This window comes from Callithrix jacchus, chromosome 15, assembly GCF_049354715.1.
Source record: "Callithrix jacchus isolate 240 chromosome 15, calJac240_pri, whole genome shotgun sequence".
NCBI lineage: Eukaryota > Metazoa > Chordata > Mammalia > Primates > Cebidae > Callithrix > Callithrix jacchus.
Window position 1 is genome coordinate 29245022 of NC_133516.1, and position 24234 is coordinate 29269255.

The following is a 24234-nucleotide window of genomic DNA, read 5'->3' on the forward strand; positions in this document are numbered from 1 at the left end:
TGTTTGACTGGTTGGGTTTTGTTTTGTTTTTATTGAGACAGAGTCTCACTCTGTTGCAGATGCTGGAATGCAGTGGCACGATCACAGCTCACTACAGCCTCTTGGACTCAAGCAATCCTCCTGCATCAGTCTCCCAAGCAGTTGAGACTACAGGCACATACCATCACACCCAACTAATTTTTAAATTTTTTGTAGAGACAAGGTCTTGCTCTATTTTCCAGGCTGGGAGGATGACAGTTTGCTAATGTTCTTAAGGTTTGAGAGTACTTTGTGTAAATAAGTCATAGTTAAACACTCACCCTAGGGTTACCTTCTCCAGGTGATCATGCTTGTCTCCTTAACCCTCAGATAGACTCTGGGCTCCCAAAGCCCACTGTGCATTCCTCAAACTTCACGGTTCCACATTCTATTGAATTCACTAGTATATGTACCTAATATTCCCAGTAGGCTGTTACATAATCAAGGATAAGTTAAATGAATTAATCACAGTGTGTGCACACGCACACACATTCTCTCTCCTCTCTCAAGTAGAATAGAATAGAACTTCTTAGTTGCATTTAAATCTAAAAAAAAAAAAAGCTCATATAGGCAGTGTTATAGTTGCGTTTCTAAAAGTCCCTTCTGCTGGTAGAATTCTATTCTAAATATATTTGAGTGTTCTTTCCTTCCTTTAAGTATAGGAGATGAGGCACATAACAGGGACTTCCTTCTGTAACCCATCACCTGACTTTTTCCCCTCTGGGACTGCCTTTTCCATCTGCCTCCCACCTTCTTTCCTCAGTCCAGCTGACCTAACTCATTCCTCTTCTCCAGGGTAGTTTCTGTGACCACCAGTCTCTCCCTCTCCTCCCCAGTCCCCAGCCCTCATTATCTGAGGACTGACCACACAGCCTGGAGACATGTCCTCTGATGTTTCCCTGCAGATGAACCTTCACAGACTATTGATCTCTGTTCACTTGGTTTTCCAAGAGCAAGGAAAGTCCGACTTGGGTACATTTTGGCCATCACATCTCAGTGGGAATTTAGAGATGATTTAGTCTCTACTTTCAGTTTCACCAAATAAAACATGAGAGGCCCCTCAAAATTTTATGTCTATATCCCTGGCACCTAGTATAGTGCCTTGCACATGGTAGGTCCTTCATAAATATTTGTTGAATGAATGAGTGAGTGAATGAATGAATTAGTAAATAAAAGATATGCATCCAGATTGCTTAACTCTCAGGACACTAAATGAGCTCTCTTCTTTTTTATTTTCCTACTTTATACTTACTATTTGTTTTAAGTGATTATTTGATCATTACAATAAAAATTATCAGGACGGGAAAGTACCTTTCAGTGTCCACTCCACGAAGTTATACTTTGTCCCTGATCTAAGTAAAGTAACTTCCTACATACTGTTTGGACTTCCCTAATTACAGCAGCAAAATCCTGCGAAATCCATTTCCTGATTTGCACAAACACAGATTGTCAGTTGCTAAATAGTAGGGCTGGTGAATACGTTCCTCCTCCGATTTCAGACACTGCTAAGTAGCAGTCAGGGATATGAAGCCATATATTTAGTCTTCTTTGTATTTTTCTTTTCTTTTTTAGACAGAGTATTACCTTTTGCCCAGGCTGGAGGGCAGCGATCCAGGTACATTCACTGCTCATTGCAGCCTCAACCTCCTGGGCTCAGGCGATCCTCCCATCTTAGCCTCCCAAGTAGCTGGGATCACAGTCGTGCATCACCACCATACTTGGCTAATTTTTTAATTTTTTTCTGGAAGCGGGGGGCCTCACTATATTACCCAGGCTCGTCTTGAACTCCTCGGCTCAAGCGATCCTTCTGCCTTGGCTTCCCAAAGTGCTGGGATCACAGGCATGAGCCACCTTGCCCTGCCAAATTTTAATCTTCTGAATCAAGAGTGTGCGCTCTATAAATGGTATGCCAAAAGGAGTGAGAGAACTGGCTTATGTTTGCACAGCTGAACATGTGAAAGTATATAATTTTACTCTAAAGAGCTGACAATGCTGACCTAATTTGCTTCCTTCTTTCCTCTGATTTCTGATGTCTGAGACTGCCTTTGTTTTTTGTTTGTTTGTTTGTGGTTTTATTTTTCCTGAGACAGGGTCTCACTCTGTTGCCCAGGCTAGAATGTCATGACACCATCACAGTTCACTGCAGCCTCAACCTCCCAGGCTCAAGCATCCCTCTTTCCTCCACCTCCCAAGTAGCTGGGACTACAGATATGCACCACTATGCCCAGATAATTTTTGTATTTTTTGTAGAGAAGGGCCCCACTATGTTGCCCAGACTGGTCTCAAACTCCTGAATTCAAGTGATCCACCCACCAGGCCTCCCAAAGGGCTGGGATTACAGGCATGAGATGCTCTGCCCAGCCTGAGACTGCCTTTGTCTCCTTTAAAATTTTTTACCTAAAGGAGATTTTTGACAAAAGTTAAAATGATGCACAAGTTTTTGTGTGTATATTTGTTGTCTTATCTTGGGTAAATATAAAAGAGAATTGTTAGGTTACATGATTACTCTATACTTAACCTTTTGTGAACTGCCAGACTGTTTTCCAAAGCAGCTACATCATTTTACATTCCCACCAGCAGTATGTGAAGATTCCTGTCTCTCCACATCCTCACCAACACTTGTTATTATCTGTCTTTTTTATTATAGCCATCCTAGTAGGTGTGAAGAGGTATCTTGTTGTTTCACTTTGCATTTTCCCAATGGCTAACGATGTTGAGCATAGTTTCATATGCTTATTGGGCATTTTTATATCTTTGGATAAATGTCTATTCAGATCCTTTTCCCCTTTTTAATTGAGTTAATTGGTAATTTTATTTATTGCTAACTTGTAGTAGTACTTTATAGATCCTAGATACAGGTCCCTTACCGGGTATATAATTTGCAAAAAAATTCTTCCATTTTGTGAGTTGCTTTTCACTTTCTTGATTCCATCATTTTATATTAACCTAACTATATACTTATGGTTGATGTGAGCTTTTGTAGACAGACTATTGCTGGATCGTTTATTTAACCAATTCTGACTGTCTCTGTCTTTTAATTGATTGATGTAGGCCATTTATATTTAATACTTGTATGTTTGGTTTAAGTCTGTCATTTTATTACTTTTTCTCTATTTGATCCTTCTTTTTTTCCCCCCTCTTTTATACTTTCCTGCCTTCTTTTCTCTGAACACTTTTTAGTATTCCATTTTATTTTCTTTGTTATATATTTTACTATGTCTCTTTGGGTAGTTTTTTCTCGTTTCATGGTTGCCCTAAGAATTATTATGCATACTTACTTTTTCATAGTCCACTTAGAAACAATATTTTACCACTTCAAGTGAGATGAAAAAATCTTACCACCACATAGGTCCCACTACGTTCCCACCTTTATGTTGCAGTTGTCTTATGTATTATGTCAATCGATGTTATAGTTTTGGCTTCCAATCATCAAATTTAAAGAACTCATGAGGAGAAAACTAGTCCATTATATTTATCTTGGTATTTATATGTTTCTGTTCCTTCCTTCCTTTCTGCTGTTCAATTTTACCTGTTATCATTTCCCTTCTACCTAAAAACTTGCCTCAACAATTATTTTAGAGAAAATATGCTGACATATCTGGTTTCCTTCAACTGAAGATGTCTTTCTCTTACCTCCATTCATAAATATTATTTTTGCTGGATACAGAATTTGAAAGCAACCTGTTTTTTTTCTATCAGCATTTTTTAAATGTTGTGCCACTTTATTCTGGCATCCATAGTTTCTGATTAGAAATCTGCAATAATTTGAATCATAATCACCTATAGGGTATGCATCATTTTTTTCTCTTGCTATTTCCATTTTGTTTCCCCATCCAGAGACAAGATCTCACTCTGTCACCCAGGCTGAAGTGCAGTGGCACCATCACAGCTCACTGCAGCTTCAATCTCCTAGGTTCAAACAATCCTCCCATCTCAGCCTCTCAGGTAGCTGGAACCACAGATGTGCCCCACCATGCCAGGCTAATTTTTTTAAAAATTGCAATGATGAGCTCTCACTGTGTTGCCCAGGCTGCTCTCAAATTCCTGGACACAAGTGATTCTCCCACCTCAACCTCCCAAAGTACTGGGATTACAGGCATGAGCCACTGCACCTGGCAAACTTTTTTCATCTTTGTATTTCTTCAGGTTAATTATTATATCTGGGCATGGATTTGGGAGGGGGGAGTTATTCTGATTTCAATTTCTTTAACTTCTTTAATCAGTTGATTTATATCTTTTGCCAAATTTGGGGATTTTTCAGCCATTATTTCTTGAAATTTTTTTCTGCATTACACTCTTTCTCCTCTCCTTTTGGGATTCTGATAACACAAATATTAGACTTTTTGGTATTGTTCCATAGATTCTTAAGGCCTTGTTCATTTTAGATAAATCTTTTCTTATTCTCTTTTTTTCAGGCTGGTAATACCCAGTAATCTACCTTCAAGTTTCCTAGCTCTTCCCTATGCCATCTCCATTACGTTTGTGAGCCAATCCAATGAGTATTTTATTTTGTCTATTTTATTTCTAAAATTTCCAATTAGTTCTTCATATCTTTTGTTTCTTTGTTGATATTTTTCTATCTTTCCATTCATACCCCAGGGCTGAGGGATATTTTTCTATCATTCCCCAGGGCTTTCTTGATATTTTTCCATCTTTCCATTCATACCCCAAGGAAAACTTGGAAGGAGTTCAGCCCATCAGATAGCAGGTAAGTCCTCCGGTTTGGGCAGGCTAGTCTGGAGTTGCTGGGCAACTAACAGACAACACCTTCAAGTTCAGGTAGGAAGCGCTAATCAGCAACTGGTGGCATGGCCATGTAATGGAAGTCCAGGTGTTAGAAGGGATAGATGGTCTTCAGAGTATGTGGACCACACAGGCACTTGGCAGAAGGTGTGGCAGGTTGACATGTGACCCTCAGGGCCACGCGTGTGCAGGTAATTTGGAGGCTTGTGAAGAAAGTCGAAATACAAGCACAGGCAGGAGGCCTTCAGAGCACACGGACTGCACAGAGGCTCCGTTTTCTGGCTCAAGAGAGCTGTAGAAAGGTAACTACAAGGCCAAGGATGCAAAGTAGCAAAGGGACGACTGTTCTGAGCCCAGACATGGGGCAGGTTCTGATGGATAGTCTCACATGCACACTGCTGATCCCCGACCCACGCCAAAAAAAAGGCAGGAAGCCTCTTGTTACTACCTTGTCCCAGTGCTCACTTTAAAGGACCAGTGCCTTCCATTGAGAAAGCTTAACATCGTGCTCACTTTAAAGGACCAGTATTCAAAGGAATGCCATTGTATAACACAGAGTATATTTACTGAATGGCGCATTCAAAGCTGAGAGGCAGTGAGTTAACTGACGCCATAGGTAACCTGTCTGGTTGAGTTCAGATCTTAAATTCCAACCCGCCTTCTGTGGGTTGTAATCCCCATGTCTGTTCAGTTTTGTCTTCGCGGTGCTATTCAGCTATGTTCCGTGTGCGCCACCCAGTGGCCAGTCTAGGGTATGGCTGAATGCCTATCCAGGTGTTCAAGTCTAAACATCCTTGGCTTGCTGGTTAATGTCAGATCCACGCCTGCGCAGCTCGGGGACAAGCCCAGGAGCAAACCTAGGAAGCTGTTTTCCCCAAATTCCTGTCTCTCTCTGTGATATCCCTGGTCCTTTCCAGGTCGCTGGGCTCCCTTTTTTCGGTCCTCTGACCAAAAACCTGTAGTTAGCCCGCTCTGCCGTGTACTTCCTACAACTGCACCCACAGTCGCGACCAAGCAGCAAAGATTTAAGAGAATAAAAAAGCGTGATGGTCCAGCACTTTGGGAGGCCGAAGCGGGTGGATCACGAGGTAGGAAATCGAGACCATCCTGGCCAACATGGTGAAACTGCGTTTCTACTAAATACAAAAAATTAGCCGGGCGTGGTGGTGCGTGCCTGTAGTCCCAGCGGGAGGCTGAGGCAGGGGAATCACTTGAACCTGGGAGGCAGAGATTGCAGTGAGCCGAGATCGCGCTACTGCACTCCAGCCTGGGCGACAGAGCAATATTCCGTCTAAAAAAAAAAAAAAAAAGCATGACGGTTTTGACGGTTTGCTCCACTCTTTTGGTCTACAGCTCCTCTAATCAGAAGAGGAAGGTTCCCTGCATGATCTCACTTTACGTGAAATTGTAAAAAGTTGAACTCATAGAAGTAGAGTGTAGAAAGAGGTTGGGGCTGGGGAAGAAGGGAATGGGGAGTTATTTACTGGTCAAAGGGTACAAAGTTTCAGATAGGTAGGAGGAATGTTTTGAAATCTATTGCATAGCAGGGCAACTATAGTCTATAATAATGTATGCATATTTCAAAATCACTAAAAGGGTAAATTTCATTAAAATGATAGGTAAAAGAAGTGCATTTAATTTTTCTTTTACCAGTTTTCTTAGTCTTTTATCTTCCGCTAAGGAGTATCTAACCAGCGAAGATTTTAATTAAGGTTTTGGCTTTTTTCTTTTCCTTTTTGAGACAGAGTCTTACTCTGTCACCCAGGCTAGAGTGCAATGGTGCAATCTCAGCTCACTGCAACCTCCGCCTCCCAGGATCAAGGGATTCTCCTGCCTCAGTCTCCCAAGTAGCTGGGATTACAGACACCTGCCAATATGCCCAACTAATTTTTGTATTTTTAGTAGAGACAGGGTTTCACCATGTTGGTCAGGCTGGTCTCAAACTCCTGACATCAGGTGATCTGCCCACCTTGGCCTCCCAAAGTGCTGATTTTACAGGCGTGAGCCACCATCACAGCCTGCCAAGGCTTTGGCTTTCAACATAAAAGTCTCCATAAAGGAATGCCATCAGCCTGAAAACAAAAGAGCAAAGTCCACAGCTAGTAATGAAGAAACATTAAAAAGAGTATCCATCAGCCTAGTTTTTTGGAGGAAATTTCTACACAGAACCCACGTCTACACATAAATCAAAAAGCTGAAGTAAAGTTAACTGCATTTGAGCAGTGTGGGCAGGCCGGCCAGCCAGAGCAACTGAAGCCAGAAGAATTACTTCCTACCCACAGGGCTCCTGTTCTCTACATTAACCAGATGCATCACAGATGCTGTTGTTGGGGTTCTTTCATTTCCTTAGGCCAGTTGGCCCTTAGGAAGTAGCCAGAGCTGTACATTAACTGCCCTTACATTTTTTAAATAATTGCTTATTAATTTCTAGGCATTAACTTAGAGAATGGTGACTCTAGTTCCCATCTTAGAGGAATGGTCTCTTCTTGATACCTTTGTGTTCTAAATATGTGATCGTGTCAACAAAAAATGGCTTCATCATCTCTGATAAATTCCTGGAGTTATGAAATGTAATTACCAAAGGCCCTGGCACATTTTTAAGTAGTTTAAGTCATTACTACTCTCAGTATTTTGGTGGGAAAGAGTATATCCTGTATGTCATGTAACTATGTTCACCATTTTCCCTGTGTTTTAACAAGCAGAAAAAGAGGCTGAGTGCAGTATCTCACGCCTATAATCCCAGCACTTTGGGAAGCCAAGGCAGGTGGATCGCAGGTCAGGAGTTAGAGACCAGCCTAGCCAACATAGTGAAACCCCGCCTCTACCAAAAATATAAAAAATTAGCCAGGCATGGTGGCAGGTAATCTCAGCTACCTGGGTGGCTGAGGTAGAAGAATCATTTGAACCCAGGAGGCAGAGATTGCAGTGAGCTGAGATCACACCACTGCACTCCAGCCAGCAACAGTGCGAGACTCCATCTCAAAAAAAAAAAGTTTCTCTTATTCAAAGAGGGCTTTGAATGTGCCAAGATTTAAATCAGCATCTTGCCCATAAGTTGAAGTTTTGATCACAAACATGTATAATGAAAACTGGAGACTCTGAGAATAGTAGGTGATGACCACGTTTGCTAGACATTTACATGTGATATCCAAAGGTAATCACATGTAATTTACATGCTGGGAAGCTATGAAATACAAGGTCCTAAATGTCAGGTCAAGCCCAGCCCCTGGCATCCCACTTAGGACAGGGCTGAGTTCAGGCCTCTCTAGACAACTGGACAAATTTGACCTTTACCTAGAAAGTAGGAGCTCATGGGTGGATGCTGAGACTGGGAAAGTAGTTTCAAATGAGAGTCCATGTGTCAGTCCAAGGAGAGTAGGAGACTCTCCATCCAGGGGAGAAGCCACATTGGGGAGCCCACAGGACACAGTTGTCAGAGACAGACACAGGTGCCAGTCCCTCAGCAGCTCAGGGGAGAGATCTCCTAGTAAAGTTACAAAGCTAATCTCTTCCTTGTAGAATAAATTCTAGTCAACACAATTTTTCAGGCAAAGATATAGAACGTAATGTCCTAAGCACTCACTTTCTCTAGGACTATAGAAATGTCATCATAGCTGGGCACGGTGGCTCACGCCTGTAATCCCAGCACTTTGAAAGGCTGAGGCGGGTGGATCACTAGGTCAAGAGATCGAGACCATCCTGGTCAACATGGTAAAACCCCGTCTCTACTAAAAATACAAAAAATTAGCTGGGCATGGTGGCGCGTGCCTGTAATCCCAGCTACTAAGGAGGCTGAGGCAGGAGAATTGCCTGAACCCAGGAGGCGGAGGTTGCAGTGAGCCGAGATCACGCCATTACACTCCAGCCTGGGTAACAAGAGCGAAACTCCGTCTCAAAAAAAACACAAAAATTTAATCTGGCCGGGTGCTGTGGCTTACACCTGTAATCTCAGCACTTTGGGAGGCTGAGGCAGGTGGATCACGTGGTCAGGAGATCAAGACCATCCTGGTCAATATGGTGAAACCCTGTCTCTGCTAAAAATACAAAAAAATTAGCTGGGTGTGGTGTCACACACCTGTAATCCCAGCTACTCAGGAGGCTGAGGCAGGAGAATTGCCTGAACCCAGGAGGCGGAGGTTGCCGTGAGCCAAGATCGTGCCATTGCACTCTAGCCTGGATAACAACGGCGAAACTTCATCTCAAAAAAAAAAAAAAAAAAAAAGAAAACTTGATGGTAAATAATTGAGGTTTCACAGGTCAATAAGCAACATCGAAGATGATGTAGGTGTTTACGTAACAAAAGAGAACCGTCTGGCGAGCCTCTCCCTGCTTGCCTCCAGAGAACCATCCGGAGTAGTGAGCATGCTTCATGTCCAGATGCTGCTTGCTGAAAACATTCTCGGAACAAGAGGGACTAGCCCAAGAGGGAAGCCCTGCAGGTATGGTGAAGTGGGGGGGGGGGGGCGGCGGCGCTGGGCACGATGGCTCACACCTGTCATCACAGCACTTTGGGAGGCTGAGGCAGGTGGATTGCTTGAGCTCAGGAGTTTGAGATCAACCTGGGCAGCATGGCAAAACCCTGTTTCTAGCAAAAATACAAAAAAAAATTAGCTGGGCAGTGGCGCACATCGGTGGTCCCAGCTATTCACTACTCAGGAGGCTGACGTGAGAGATCACTTGAACCTGGGAGGCAGAGGTTGCAGTGAGCTGAGATTGCACCAATACACTCCAGCCTGGGTCTCAAACAAAAAGAGAGGGGAGAGCTTGGCAGGGAAGGGGCTGGGGAGTAAGCCTGCCGAAGCCAGTTTCTCTCTCTGCCCCATTATCTCCCAGACAGATGCCTGTGTGTCCTTCTCTTCTCCAGTCATCACAAGTGGGACAGCTGGTTGGAGGCAAGGTGACCTACTAAGTCACCAGCTCCTGAACTGAGATTGCATTGCTTCGTGCCTGGCAGTTGCTAACAACAGAGTCTCCCATGTGTAGATGGCAACAAGGGTGGGCCCTGGGCTGTGGCAAGGTACAGCTGGCCAGGTGGATAGGCGCAGAGAGCAGCGGGGGGAATAGAGACAAGAAAATACTCCATCTTGGTCCCCAGATGCTCCAGCAGTGCCCATATTCCACACGCAAATAGGTGCCAGGCCTGCAGGTTATAGTTTACTAATCATAGCTTTAGTGGACAATAAAAGGTAAAATAATTTGCTTTGGCTGTGATGGTTCTAAAGTATATCCACAAATTCTTTCACATTCTTCCCTTTAAAAAGGAAGGGAACTTAATTCCTCTCCCCTTGAGCATGGGCTCACTTAGTGACTCACTTCTAGTGACTAGAATGTGGTGAAAGTAATGGTGTGTGGCTTCTGAGATTAGGTCTTCACTTTCTCTCAGATCACTCACTCTGGGAAGTCACCTATCATGTCATGATGATGCTCAAGCAGCCTTGTGGAAAAGCTTCACACGGAGAGGAACTGAGGCCTCCTGCCAACAGCCATGAGAGGGGGCTGTCGTAAAAGCAGATCTTCTAGCCCCGTCAAGCCTTCAGATGACAGCAGCCCCTGTGGACATCTTGACCACAACTTCATGAGACCCTAAGCCAGAAACATTCATCTAAACTTCCCCGGACCTCTGACTCTCAGAAACTGTGAGATAATAAATGTTTGTTATTCTAAACTGTTATGCCTGGGGGTAACTTGTTATGCAGCAATAAATAAGACAGTGGATTTTTACAAAAGATACTTTAAAAAACCAGTCATAACCTATGGTGCCATCTGGTGTCCATGTCCAGCTGCCTCCTTGAATTTGCTCTTGGATGTCTCACACACATCTCAAAGAAGCATGACGCCCTCCAAACTTGCTCTGTTAGAGTCTGTCCGTCCTGGGCCTCCCTTAATTCTACACCTCAGGAATGACTCCATCATAATCTAGAAGATGTAGAAGTCATTTTTCTTCCAGACGAAGTCTTGCTCTGCCGCCCATGCTGCAGTGCAGTGGCACAATCTTGGCTCACTACAAACTTCGCCTCCTGGGTTCAAGCAATTCTCCTTCCTCAGCCTCCTGAGTAGCTGGGGTTACAGGCACAAGCCACCATACCCGGCTAATTTTTGTATTTTTAGTACAAATGTGGTTTCACTATGTTGGCCAGGCTGGTCTTGAACTCCTGACCTCAGGTGAACTGCCTGCCTCAGCATCCCAAGTGCTGGGATTACAGGTGTGAGCCACTATGCCTGGCCAGAGTCACTTCTTTTGCTTTGTCTCCTCATTCTGCCCACCCATTATGCAGATGGCATGCACACACACACACACATACATTCATCCGCACATCCAGTTATCACTTAGGTCTTAGAGGGCATGCACTTCTCACCACCCACTAGTGTCACACCTTACCTCAGTTGTGCAAAAGCCTCCTAACTGGTCTCCTGGCTTCCCACTCACCTCCACCCAATCCATCTTCTACTCAATAGTGAGAGTCACTTTCCAATGAGAACTAGATCATGCCACCACATGACACAACCCCCCTGAGACCTGCCTTTGAAATGAGAATGGGATCCCAGCTTTCCACAGAGTCAGTGAGCCCCTGGCACAGTCTGCCCTTGGCCAGCCCATCCCACCTCACCCCTACTTTCCTCTCCTCAATGCTTGTCCCCCCCATCCTCTTCCCCCTCAGAGCTCAGCACACACTGCTCCCTCAGCCCAAAACCTTCCTCCCCCATTCACGTGGCTTCCTCCCCACATCCCTGGAACCCACCTCAAATGTTTTCTCCTGTCTGGCCTTCCCTGCCTCCTCATCTAAAGTAAACCCTCCTGTTATTTTATTTCTCAGTCTACTGTTTGCTGACATCACAACACTTAGTGCAAGTTAGAGTATTTGATTAATCATATTTTATCTGTCCATGGACCAAGCCATAGAGGAGCCATAGTTCACTGACAAGAGTAGCACCTGGGAGTCCCCATCCTTGGGTTCACAGCCTGGCCCCCATGAGTTCAGCTGAGCAGGTCATACCATAGCATATGATGGGAAGTAGAGGGGCCCCTCCATCACCTTGTCCAAGCCCCTGCAGAGAGAGGTGTGCCATGGCCATCAAATGAGGGGGCTTTGAGTAGCCCAAGGGCTACAGGTGCCAGTCCCCTGCTTCTGAACCTCAACACAGAAACCACGTGAACTGAGCCAGTGTACCTGGTGTGTACTTCTGTTTTTCAGTGCCTAGGAACCCTAAGTAACTAACATTTATGGGCACTCATTAAAAGCAGAAAGACAGAAGCCTTGTCCATGCCTCCAAGTTCCCAATCTAGAAGGAGAGCATCAAAGGGTATATTTCAGTGCAGCCCGTTCCTTAGACAATGGGGGCTGAACCAACCCCGGTGGGAGGCAAAAGAGAGAGGGTAGAGGGGAGGGATTGGGAGAGTCCTGCGGGGACCTTGAAGAAGGGGAAGGGCTCACAGTGGAGGTTTGGCTGGATAACTTTCCACACCCCTCCCCCCCCAGCCCGGTTATATCAGAACCACTATACAGAGCCATCTACTTTGCAGAGCCAGAGGGCATGACTGGAAAAGCATGTCCCCTGGCACCAGGGCACTAGTCTCCACTCAGAAGTCATATGCCAGGGGGAGGGGGGTTTCTGGTCACCTAGTCCTCTCCCTTCTTGTCAGGTGACACTGGGCTGCTGGGTAGGAGGTGCGGAGTAGGTGCAGGGTTAACCCCTCAGAGCATCCTAAGAAGGACCTGGGGGAGTCTGAGAGGAGTCTCACCTCATCACGCAGGTGCCAAGCCATTCTTGGCATTCCTTCTGTGAGGCTGGGAGGGGGACAGGAGCAAGCGATGGAGCAGGAGAGGAGGACGGAGCTGATGCCAGAGGTCACCTGAACCAGCCATGCAGAGAGAGGCTCTCTCCTCCCCACCTGCCCCTCAGAACCCCAGGACCCTTCCACCCCAGGCTGCCTAGCTCCAAGCCCTCCACAGCAGCCTTCCAGAGTGTCATCAATGTGAGGAAAACCTCTATCATCAGCCTTGCTGGATCCAAGAGAAGGACTGTAACCCATGGGAATTTCTGGGGACACCAAGATACAATAGGCAATAATATGACAACTAAGGAGCTTTGGCAACTCACGAATTCCATTCTGTCCTCACATAAGGCCGCTGCCCAGACACCAGGGTTGGAATGATATAGTGAGTTTTCTGATAGAAATGGGGGTAAGTAGGAGCTAAATAGCCAAGTAAGGTCAATATAGTCAGCTAAATTCTGAATTAAATATTTATGCCACATGAGCAGAGTTTCCCTGGGGATACCTGACTCATTTTATTGTAATTTGTTAAGCTAGAAAATCCAGCCAGGGTAGGCAGAGGATTAGGAGGGCAGTTCCTGGGCCAAGCTGCCAAGGCTGGAGCCCTGCCTACACACTCTCTGGCCGCACGTCCCTGAGAACAGGGCCTAACCTCTCTGAGCCTGGTGTTCTCCTGTCGACGTGACGGAGCGAACAGCACTGAGCTTACAGGTTGGCGAGAACAGTAGGTAGGATCGGTGTGTCAAGTGCTTAAGACGGTACCCCGCACCTAGTAAGGTCAAAAAAGGTTCAGTCGGGCTGGGAGCAGTGGTTCACGCCTGTAATTCCAGCACTTTGGGAGGCCCAGTCAGGCAAATCACGAGGTCAGGAGTTTGAGACCAGCCTAGCCAACATGGTGAAACCCCCGTCTTTACTAAAAATACAAAAAATTAGATGAGTGTAGTAACCAGCACCTGTAATCCCAGCTACTCGGGAGGCTAAGGCAGGAGAATCGCTTGAACCTGGGAGGCGGAGGTTGCAGTGAGCAGTGCCACTGCACTCCAGCCCGGGCCAGAGTGTGACTCCGTCTCAAAAAAAAAAAGTTCAATTATTTAAAGAAAAAAGAAAGGAAACTAAGAATCACTGTCACCAGTTAAATGTAAGACGGAAAACAAGAGGTATGTGCGCATCCAAGGGTTTTTCTCCAACTGGCGTGATTAGCAGAGGTTCTTTGGGTGAAGAAGAACCTCTTCATAGAAGAGGGACAGGACGGAGCTGCTAACATGCCAAACAAGTCTTCCTCCTTTGGGTCTCCAGTCACTTTCCGCCCTTGCCCCCTGACTGTCCCCACCCCAAGCCAGTGGGCGTGAGACGCTGGGAGAAAAGACTTCCCGGCAGGGCCATGTGTCAATCATCCCTTTCAGGGCACAAACAAAGTTGATTTATCTCCCCTGGACAGAGCTTTGGACCAGAAAACTTTGGGCTCAGCCTCGGGTGCCTGGGCGGTACGCGCAGGGTACTTGCTAACCCGGAGCAGGATTCACTCGCGGGGACCCCGCCCACCCTACGTTCTCTCGGTTCTGGCCAACCCACCGTAGTCCTGGACCTCAGATACCGGTCGCATTTGCCTAAACCCCAGCCGCGGGTGCTCAGTCACCAAGGCACGGAGGACGGCATAAACAACTGCGCGCCCCGGGCACCGGCCGCCCGCGTCCTCCCACGAGGAACGCACGCCCCCCACCCCCGCTCCCGCCCCCGCCCCGCGGGCCACCTCGGACGCCCCGCGCTTACCTGCCCCGGGGGCGGGCGCTGACAGTCCCGGCCTGCCCGCTGCGGCTGTTTACACCGCAGAGGCTGTTTACACCCGCTGAGCAGCACAGCCGAGCCGGAAGGAGCCTCCAGTGCCTGTGCGCTAACAGGCTATATTTGTAGGCGGATAATATGATCTGGAGGACATGTGCTAACCGACTATCTATTCTATGTGACTCAGTCCAGCCTGAGACAAAACAGACTTCGTCGGGGAGGGCTTGGCACCCAGCGCGCCGCGGCCCGCCAGCGCGAGCCCTGGCCCCAGGACCGTCTGCAGCCTCCCACCCAGGGCCAGACTTTTCCACATTGGACATCCCGGAGTGTGTGGAGTGGAACGGGGGCAGGGAAGGTAGCGGGTTCCATGCGTTCAGCGCGCTACACTCGGAATCGAGCCAGACGCAGGCTTTGAAAGCCTTGCGACCAAGGGAATGTAAAAGTGTTTCCAGTGTTGGAAGCAGCAGACACCGAAGGTCTCAATTTCATCGTTATATTTAATCTTTTTAATATCCTAAAATGTATGTGAGTTTACGTTCTCTTTGGAGAGTTTACTAATTGGGCAAATACGTTTTACTGATAGTCGACATCCTGAAAATAATAATCAGTAGTCAAGTCCCTTGCCGCTCCCAGGGGTACATGTGGCCACTTCCTGACCCTTAATGGCAATGGCTCCTCACAGTCAGTCCTTAGCCTAAAACTGAAAAATGCCTTTTGTGTAATCTATACGTCAGACTTCTAAAATCCGTTTCCTTAAAAAGCATTATTTACTACATGGAATACCTTCTATTTGTTGGTGTTTATGATTGATGGCATTTGTTGTTGATATTTATAATTAAATTAGTGAAAATTACATACTATGTGGTTGATGAGGCTCGAGAAATATTTGTGACTATCTTAAATCATACCTCTGAAGTGTTGGTTGTGCTTTTTTTTTTTTATTACTTAGAACTTTAAAATTATTTTTCTCTTTTGATTAAGTTACCTGTTTCGAGGCCGGGCACGGTAGCTCACGCCTGTAATCCCAGCACTTTTTGGGAGGCTGAGGCTGGTGGGTCACGAGGTCAAAAGATCGAGACCATCCTGGTCAACTTGGTGAAACCCCGTCTCTACTAAAAATACAAAAAATTAGCTGGGCATGGTGGCGCGTGCCTGTAATCTCAGCTACTCAGGAGGCTGAGGCAGGAGAATTGCCTGAACCCAGGAGGCGGAGGTTGCGGTGAGCCGAGATCGCGCCATTGCACTCCAGCCTGGGTAACAAGAGCGAAACTCCGTCTCAAAAAAACAAACCAAACAAAAAAAGTTACCTGTTTCGTTTTGTTTTTTTTTTTTTTTTTTCCTGGTATTCTGAACCAAAGAATACAAATTGAAAAGGCAGTTCAGATCCTATCTACAAAATACAAAACTCAGGTGCAGTGGCTCATGCCTGTAATCCCAACATTTTCAATTTATGAGAGGCCTAAATATTCAAAAGCTTATCATACTACTATTTAAATGGAAAAAAAAAAGTTTTCCCATGAATGCATTCAAATGCCTTTATGATGTTAATTTTGGAGCAGAGGCCATTGTGTAGGACTGGCCTCTCAGACTATCACATGCACCCAAATAGGGGTGAGGAATTGAGCAAAGAAAAATATAGAATGTCAGTTAGATGTGAATTGCAGGTCAACAACAAATTGTTTTTTAGTACATCTTAAATATTACAAGAAACATGCCTATACTAAAAACTTATTTGCTGTTTATCAGAAATCCAAATCTAACTGAATGTCCTGTATTTCATCTGGCAACCCTATACTAAAACCACCTGGAATCTTACTAAAATGCAGAGTATGGTCCAGGCCAGAGACAGGCTGCAAGTCTGTATTTCTTACAAGCTCCAGATGGGGCCAATGCTGCTGCTCCCTGACCACAGGCGAGCGATAAGAGTCTGGAATTAGCACAGTCTGGTGCAGTGCTACCCAGGACTGGCTCCTCACTGGCACAGCCTGAGCAGGGCCCTCTCCCACTAGGAGGTCCTGACTCAGTAAGCCTGGGGCAGGGTCCAGGAGTCAGTATTTTCAACATGCTTCATAGTTACTTCTGATTCACAGTCAGGGATGTGAACCAGGAAGTATTTTAAAATACAAGATGTACTGATGCTCATGTAAGGAATTGTCAATATCCTATTAAACTTGCTATATACAGATTGCTGTGTTTCCTGGTTGTGTCCAGTTTCTGAGATCGCAGGGGACAGCAGGAAGGACATTGCCCTGTACTCTTCACTTCCCAGGGCCCCCTTGCAGCTGGAAACAGCCCAATTCATATGCAGCCTTATTATTACCAACCCCAAGAGCTCAACACCTTCTTTTGCAGCTCCGCTCTATCTGGGCTGAGAGCCTCTCCTGAAATGCAGTGTGCAGATCACAGCTTCAGCTTCTCCATGGATATTTCCCCGACTTCCACTGGGGTTCCACATACACGCTTGCCCAGAAATCGGTTGGGGGACCAAATGCATTCCTTACAGCGATTCTGGGCCTAGCACTCCTGTCAGAACAGGAGTCACAGGCACAGTGAAGCTTTCTTCCAAGAAAATCCCTGGCGAGGCATGGTGGAGCACTCCTGTAATCCCAGCACTTTGGGAAGCTCAAATTCAGGAGTTCAAGACCAGCCTGGGCAATCTAGCAAAACCCTACCTCTACAAAAAAAAAAAAAAAAAAAAAAAAAAAAAATATATATATATATATATATATATATATATATATATATACACATACATACAGAACCCAGGTAGGGTGGCTCATGACTATAACCCCAGCACTTTGAGAGGCCAGCACATAAATCACTTGAGGTCAGGAGTTCGAGACCAGCCGGGCCAACATGGTGAAACCCCAACTCTACAAAAATACAAAAATTAGCCAGGCATGGCAGTGGGCACCTGTAATCCCAGTGACTCAGGATGCTAAGGCAGGAGAATTGCTTGAACCCAGGAGGCAGAGGTTTCAGTGAGCTGAGATCGCATCACTGCACACTCCAGCCTGGGTGACAGAGCAAGATTCTGTTTCAAAAAATAAAAAAATACAAAAATTAGCCAGGTGTGGTGGCACACACTACTCAAGAGGCTGAGGTGGAAGGACCCATTGAGCCTGGGAGGTTGACACTGCAGTGAGCCAAGATCATGCCTGAATGACAGAGTGAGACCCTGTCTTAAAAAAAAAAAAAAGAAAAGAAAAGAGGCCAGGCACAGTGGCTCACCTTTGTAATCCCAGCACTTTAGGAGGCTGAGGCAGGTGGATCATGAGGTCAGGAGTTCAAGACAAGCCTGGCCAAGATGGTGAAATCCTGCCTCTATTAAAAATACAAAAATTAGCCAGGCACGGTAGCAGGTGCCTGTAATCCCAGCTACTCAGGAGGCTAAGGCAGGAGAATTGCTTGAACCCTGGAAGCAGAGGTTGCAGTGAGCTGAGATTGCACCATTGCACTCCAGCCTAGACGAAAGAATTATACTCTGTCTCAAAAAAAAAAAAAAAGATAGGGGCCCAGCGGGGTGGCTCACACCTATAATCCCAGCACTTTGGGAGGCCGAGGCAGGTGGATCCCAAGGTCAAGAGATCGAGACCATCCTGGTCAACATGGTGAAACCCCGTCTCTACTAAAAATACAAAAAATTAGCTGGGCATGGTGGTGTGTGCCTGTAATCCCAGCTACTCAGGAGGCTGAGGCAGGAGAATTGCCTGAACCCAGGAGGCAGAGGTTGTGGTGAGCCGAGATCGCGCCATTGCACTCCAGCCTGGGTAACAAGAGTGAAACTCCTTCTCAAAAAACAAAGATAAGAAAATTCCTGGTCTCATACCAACTTGTTACCCCCCATTTTATGACATAATTATAGAAAAATGAAACACTCAAAATTTTATAAACATTGCACTCCAATGACCATTACTAAATGCCTCCCACTGATATGGGAGCAGGTGGCCGGGACTCCTGGCTTGTCACTTCACATTTGCAGTCTAAAAATCTGGAGCGCAGGCTGGGCACAATGGCTCACACCTGTAATCCTGCCATTTGGGAGGCCAAGACGAGTGGATCACTTGAGGTCAGGAGTTTGAGAGCAGCCTGGCCAACATGGTGAAACCCCATCTCTAAAAAAATTAATTAGTAAAAATAAAATAATAAAATAAAAAAATCTGGAGCGCAGCAGCCTGCACTGAGGAAGCTTCACTGGCCCTCATGGGTCACATGCCACATGCCTAAATAGCAGAGCCACAGGGTCTCACGTAGCAGCCATAGCCACATGGAGCTACTGCACCCTGGAAACGTGGCTAGTCCGAACTGAGATAAACTCTAAGCATAAAATACACATCGATTGCAAAGACTTACTATTTTTAAAAGGTAAAATATCTCATTACTAATTTTTATATTGACAACATGATTAAATGATAACATTTGGGATATGCAGGGTTAAATAAAATATATCCTTGATATTATTTCACCTGTTTCTCTGTACTTGGTTAATGTGACTACTAGAAAAGGTAAACTTACACACAAAGCTGGCATGCTATTTCAATTAGATTGCACTGCCCAGTTGAATCTAGACTTGGACAACTCTAGTGAGAAATTCTCAGACAGCTGCTTCCCTTCACCTCAAAGACTGGCTACCGGGACCGCTAAGGATCCAGGCTCAGAGCAGAACACAGTATCCTTCTCTCCAAGATTCACACTTACTTAATTTTTCTCTGGGAGGCAGCCAAACCTCTTCACAAATATAATCTTATTCAACTAGAAGAAGCCAGAACTCAGAACTGAGCCAGTTCCATCCCTGCCAGCAACGTTACCTGTATCCTGAAAGCTGACCTCATATCCATCTGGTACACTGGCAGTCTTGACATAACACTGACCATCGCCCTCTGGAGGATGACTTTGTCAAGCAAATAGCACCAAGAGACTCAGATTCAGATTTTTGTATAAAATGTCAAACATTAAATCAAAGCTAACTAGGAATACGTAGGGTCAAGAAAAAATAACAACAAAAAACAGGAAAAACAATAAACCAGAGAAATAAACCTGCAGGGGATAAAGATGATAGTATCACCATTTACAGACTTTAAAATAACTATATGATATGTTCAAAGAAATAAAAGAATTGACTTACAATTTCAGCATAGAACTGAAAACCTTAATAAAGATACACTAAAAATTCTGCACAAGAAAAATACAACTGAAACTAAGATCTCTATGACGTATTTAACAAGAAACTAGGCCATGCGCGGTGGCTCATGTCTGTAATCCCAGCACTTTGGGAGTCCGAGGTGGGCAGATCACAAGGTCAAGAGATTGAGACCATTCTGGCCAACATGGTGAAACCCCATCTCTACTAAAAATACAAAAATTAGCTGGGCATACTGGTGCCTGCCTGTCATCCCAGCTACTCGGGAGGCTGAGGCAAGAGAATCATTTGAACCCAGGCGAAGGAGGTAGCACTGAGCCAAGATTGCATCATTGCACTTCAGCCTGGGAGAAAAGAATGAGACTCCATCTCAAAAAAAAAAAAAAAAAAAAAATTAGCAGGGTATGGTGGCAGGTGCCTGTAGTCCCAGCTACTCTGGAGGCTGAGGCATAAGAATCACCTGAACCCAGGAGGTAGAGGCTGCAGTGAGCCAAGATGACCCCACTGCACTACAGCCTGGGCAATATAGCAAGACTCAATCTCAAAAAAAAAAAAAAAAAAAATAGCCATTAAGAGCTGTATGTGATCAAATACAAAATCTACCACGTAAGAAGCACTTTGAAATGAGATTGTCCAGGTCATGAAAACCAAGCAGGACCCCAGCTTGCCTCCCAAGTCTAATTCCTGGGAGTCTGTCTGTCCATCTATCTGTCTGCTGGGGCCAATTGGCCTCGACTTGGTCGGGATAAAAATCAGGATGTGACTGCCTCCTCCCCCTCATTTTAGTGATCACAATGAAATGGCACTTCATTTAGATTATTGGGCTTGTCTTATCTCAGGGGAGGAGAGGTGGGGGCAGGAGCCCTACTTGGAAATCGCTATCTACCCATTGTGCTAAACACAGACAGCTGATCAGTAAATATTTGTTGAATTTAATTGGAAAAATTAAGATTTTGGTGTAAAAGAATTCTAAATTATAGCTATGTCTAAAAGTCTAAATCGGATTTCCCATAGCCTAACATGGTTCTCAGTAAGTACATCAAAATTATCTTATTGTCTTATATGTGATAAATACTCTTTAATAAGTTGCCCAGAATTCAGCCCAGAATATCAGTGGTGCTTTGGGTTACCTATTTCGGATTTACCTTTTTTTTCCTTCTTTGTTGGGGGAAGAGGGCATTCTTTGTTTTATTTCTAGGCTCAGGATTGGGGAAACAAGTTGTTTTCTTGTGGCGCTTCTCAAGGACCTTGCCCTCGCCCCACCCTCATCTTAGAAAATAGGGCTGAGATTTAATAGCTGTCAGTCACAGACATGGCCGGTGGAGGAGGATTAGCCAAAAGAAAACCAGCACTGGAAACATTGCACTAGAGGTTGGAGAAGCCGAGATTTCTGGAAGACCAGATTTCTGGACCTCTTAGTCCAAGGGAATAAAGGACAAGGGGGAAAAGTTGGTGAAAGACAAAAAAAAAAAAACCAACAGTTTACAATACAGTGATGACAAGATAGTCTTTGGGGACACTGAGTGCCAGGACAGAGCTCTCAGCACAGCTGGAAGCTGGAGTAGGGAGGATGGTCTCTTCAAGGACTTCCCAGACAAATGACATTTGGGCTGAGTCTCAAAGAAGCCAGTTTAAGTGCCCTGTAAGGACAAGCCAGTTCGTAGAAAATGAAATACAAACACCCAGTAACCACAGGACACAATGCAAATTCAGGCAACAATGAAGTACTACATTTCACATACCGTATTAGCAAAACTTAAGATGCTTGCTGCAGCCAGAGCTGGGAAGTACTTGGGAGATGAGCTCTCAATACCAACTCAAGGGGGAGGAGATTCGTGCAGGCTTCTTCGAAAATAATTTGGCAACATCCACCCTTTAACCAAGCAATTCCAGTGCCAGAAATTTACAAGAGGAATATGCTCTCAAGCGTTCATCAAGATATACGTACAAAGAAGTTCACCACAAAACATAGAAACATGTCATGTTCATTCATTGATAAAATAATGTATAACATGTCTACATGGGAAGAAATATTATACAGCCCCCATGGCGCACAGAGGAAATGAAGTCCTCTCTTAAGCCCTTCTCCATTTCTCTTATGCCATTTGTGTAACAATATGGCTCTAAAATGACACACTTGAGCGCACCTTCCCCACTGAAATTGCAGATTTTTGAATGCAGAAATCTATCCTTTTAGGTCCAACAGATAGCTGTGCAAATACAGAATAGGTTGCAATTTGTAAGTTTGTCAGTGAAAACAGAAAGCCATTAACTTGTTAATGAAGCTCCTCCGGGACACACTGGGTGGGTGATGCTTCCCCAGGTGTGGCTCAGGTGTTAACAGAAGCCGTTGGGTGCTAAGCTTGATGGGATTACAAGGACCCCGGCGTCCCTCAGCTGGAGGGTACATCTGTTATATATACAGATTTCCCCAGCTCCTTCTGCTCTCTCGCATCTCCTAGTCTGCCTGGATGTTCAAGGGGACAATGACAGAGATAAGATCTAAGTGCCCCATGATAAAAGGAGGCTTTTACCTTGAAATACTGTCATCGTACTACAGAAGTGGCTGTTCTTTCAACTTTTTGGTTGCGATTTGATTCTATGGGTTGTCAGCCATTTAAATAAGGTCGAATTGGCTTTTGGAGAGCTAAAATTGATCCCATTCTCCAAGTTTATTTTCTTCCTTGAATTTTAGGCAGACAGTGGAAGTCTGTCCTTTGATTGTGATGATTTTTTTTTTTTTTTTTTTGAGATGGAGTTTTGCTCTTGTTACCCAGGCTGGAGTGCAATGGCGCAATCTCGGCTCACCGCAACCTCCGCCTCCCGGGTTCAGGCAATTCTCCTGCCTCAGCCTCCTGAGTAGCTGGGATTACAGGCACGCGCCACCTTGCCCAGCTAATTTTTTGTATGTTTAGTAGAGACGGGGTTTCACCATGTTGATCAGGATGGTCTCGATCTCTTGACCTTGTGATCCACGCGCCTCGGCCTCCCAAAGTGCTGGGATTACAGGCGTGAGCCACCGGGCCGGCTGATTGTGATGATTTTCATTCCATTATTCTTGTTTGGATGGTTTTAAGTCAAATGCTTATTTGTGTGATTTTAAACACAATTCTGCCCCAGTTTTCAACACACAACGTCTCAAGGGCAGTACTGAAATGGCCAAGACCAAGAGCATTGTTTTTCACTTTCTGCTATCATTGCCTCTTGCAAGGGATGAGCTGGGGAATCCCCACTGCACAGCACTTCCCAGTCCTCGGCCTGACCTTTTGACACACAGCACGCACTGGCCTGGAGGCAGGCCAGCAGCCCAGTTTCAACAGTGACCAAGCAGAGGTGACCAGTGGCCATCCTAGGGTAGTCATTCAATTCCCCCAGCTGGAGGCAGCAGCAATGTTTTGCAGTTACTACAATTATAATCAACAATTACTGTTCTTTCTCTGCAGCCTCTGGGGCCACTTCTCACAACTGTTTCTCCTGAGCCAAGCTCCAGTCCGCTGGCAACCCAGTAGTAGACGTCAAATGCCTGTTAAGCAGCCCTTAATCTCCAGCCCAAGAGCAAATATCTAACTTCTCTTAAACACCACAGCCCTTCCCTTCCCCTTCTTCCTGCCCCCACCCCAAAACCTGGCCGAGGCTCTGACTACCCTGGATCCACGTGGCTTCCTCTGCAGTCAGTACCTATGGGCAACAGGGGGGTCTGATCCTTAGAGAAGGGATTTTTTTTTTTTTTTTTTGAGACGGAGTTTCGCTCTTGTTACCCAGGCTGGAGTGCAATGGCACAATCTTGGCTCACCGTAACCTCCGCCTCCTGGGTTCAGGCAATTCTCCTGCCTCAGCCTCCCGAGTAGCTGGGATTACAGGCGTGTGCCACCATGCGCAGCTAATTTTTTTTTGTATTTTTAGTAGAGACGGGGTTTCACCATGTTGACCAGGATGGTCTCGATCTCTTGACCTCGTGATCCACCCGCCTCAGCCTCCCAAAGTGCTGGGATTACAGGTGTGAGCCACCGCACCCGGCAGAGAAGGGATTCTGTGTGGCTGAAAACCTGGCGGGCTGGGGTTCTGGTTTGGTTGATGCCAACATCGCCAGACTGGAGACCTCAGTTACTTCCTCTGAAAATGCAGTGATTTCCAGCAGCCTGATTTCAGCTCTAAAAATTCCACAACAGCCCCTTTAGATAAGGAAATAGCAATGCAGGAGTGTGTTCTGTTGCCAGTTCCGCCACGGGCCTGCCCAGTCTCTGAAGCCAAAACATTCAAATCCCCCAGTAGTACTAGTTGTCGTGTCCGTAAGATGAGACTAACAATGTTGGCGCTACTGTCTACTTGGCACCTTGGACCTGTGAGAACTGTGGTGCACAGGCTACCTCACAAGGGCACCGCACTGAGTCACATCTTTAAACCTCCTCGCAGCTCCCGGGCGAGCCTTCTCCTCTGCAGAGCTCTCCCCCACCTCCGGCCTCCTAGAGCTTCAGGCCAAGTTCCCCAATCCCCAGTGAATCTCAGCATGCCACCTGAAGCGTTTCACCTGAAAAGGCCAGACAGGGAGGAGGCGAAGCGCAGCCGGAATTAAATAGTCAACTGCTGTGGAGTTGAAAATGCTGCTGCATCCCACCCTTGACTGGATGGGGCCCTACTCCTCCCATCAAAAATCATTTTTGTTTGCGTCTCCCAAGATCAACTGTAGAAATAAATAACACCTTTTCCCAGCACCTGTGCGTCCGAGGCATTCATTCACACGGTAGACCCTGACGCTGAAATGGCCTCGGATGCTACC

At 45.7% G+C, this 24234-nt stretch overlaps 1 protein-coding gene and 1 long non-coding RNA gene across 2 annotated transcripts in view; one reads left to right on the forward strand and one right to left on the reverse strand.

Moving 5' to 3' along the window:
* Nucleotides 1–14414, reverse strand: part of LRRC2 (leucine rich repeat containing 2) — a 48807-nt gene extending 34393 nt beyond the window's left edge. Inside the window, exon 1 of the mRNA XM_002758284.5 lies at nucleotides 14306–14414. The gene's annotated coding sequence lies outside the window, so the exon portion shown is untranslated. The remainder of the gene's footprint in view (nucleotides 1–14305) is intronic.
* On the forward strand, nucleotides 5609–10423 carry LOC103788230 (uncharacterized). The gene is made up of 3 exons (XR_013526910.1): nucleotides 5609–5849; nucleotides 9102–9200; nucleotides 10145–10423. It is a non-coding gene; the product is annotated as an uncharacterized LOC103788230 (long non-coding RNA).
* Nucleotides 14415–24234: the final 9820 nt, after the last annotated feature.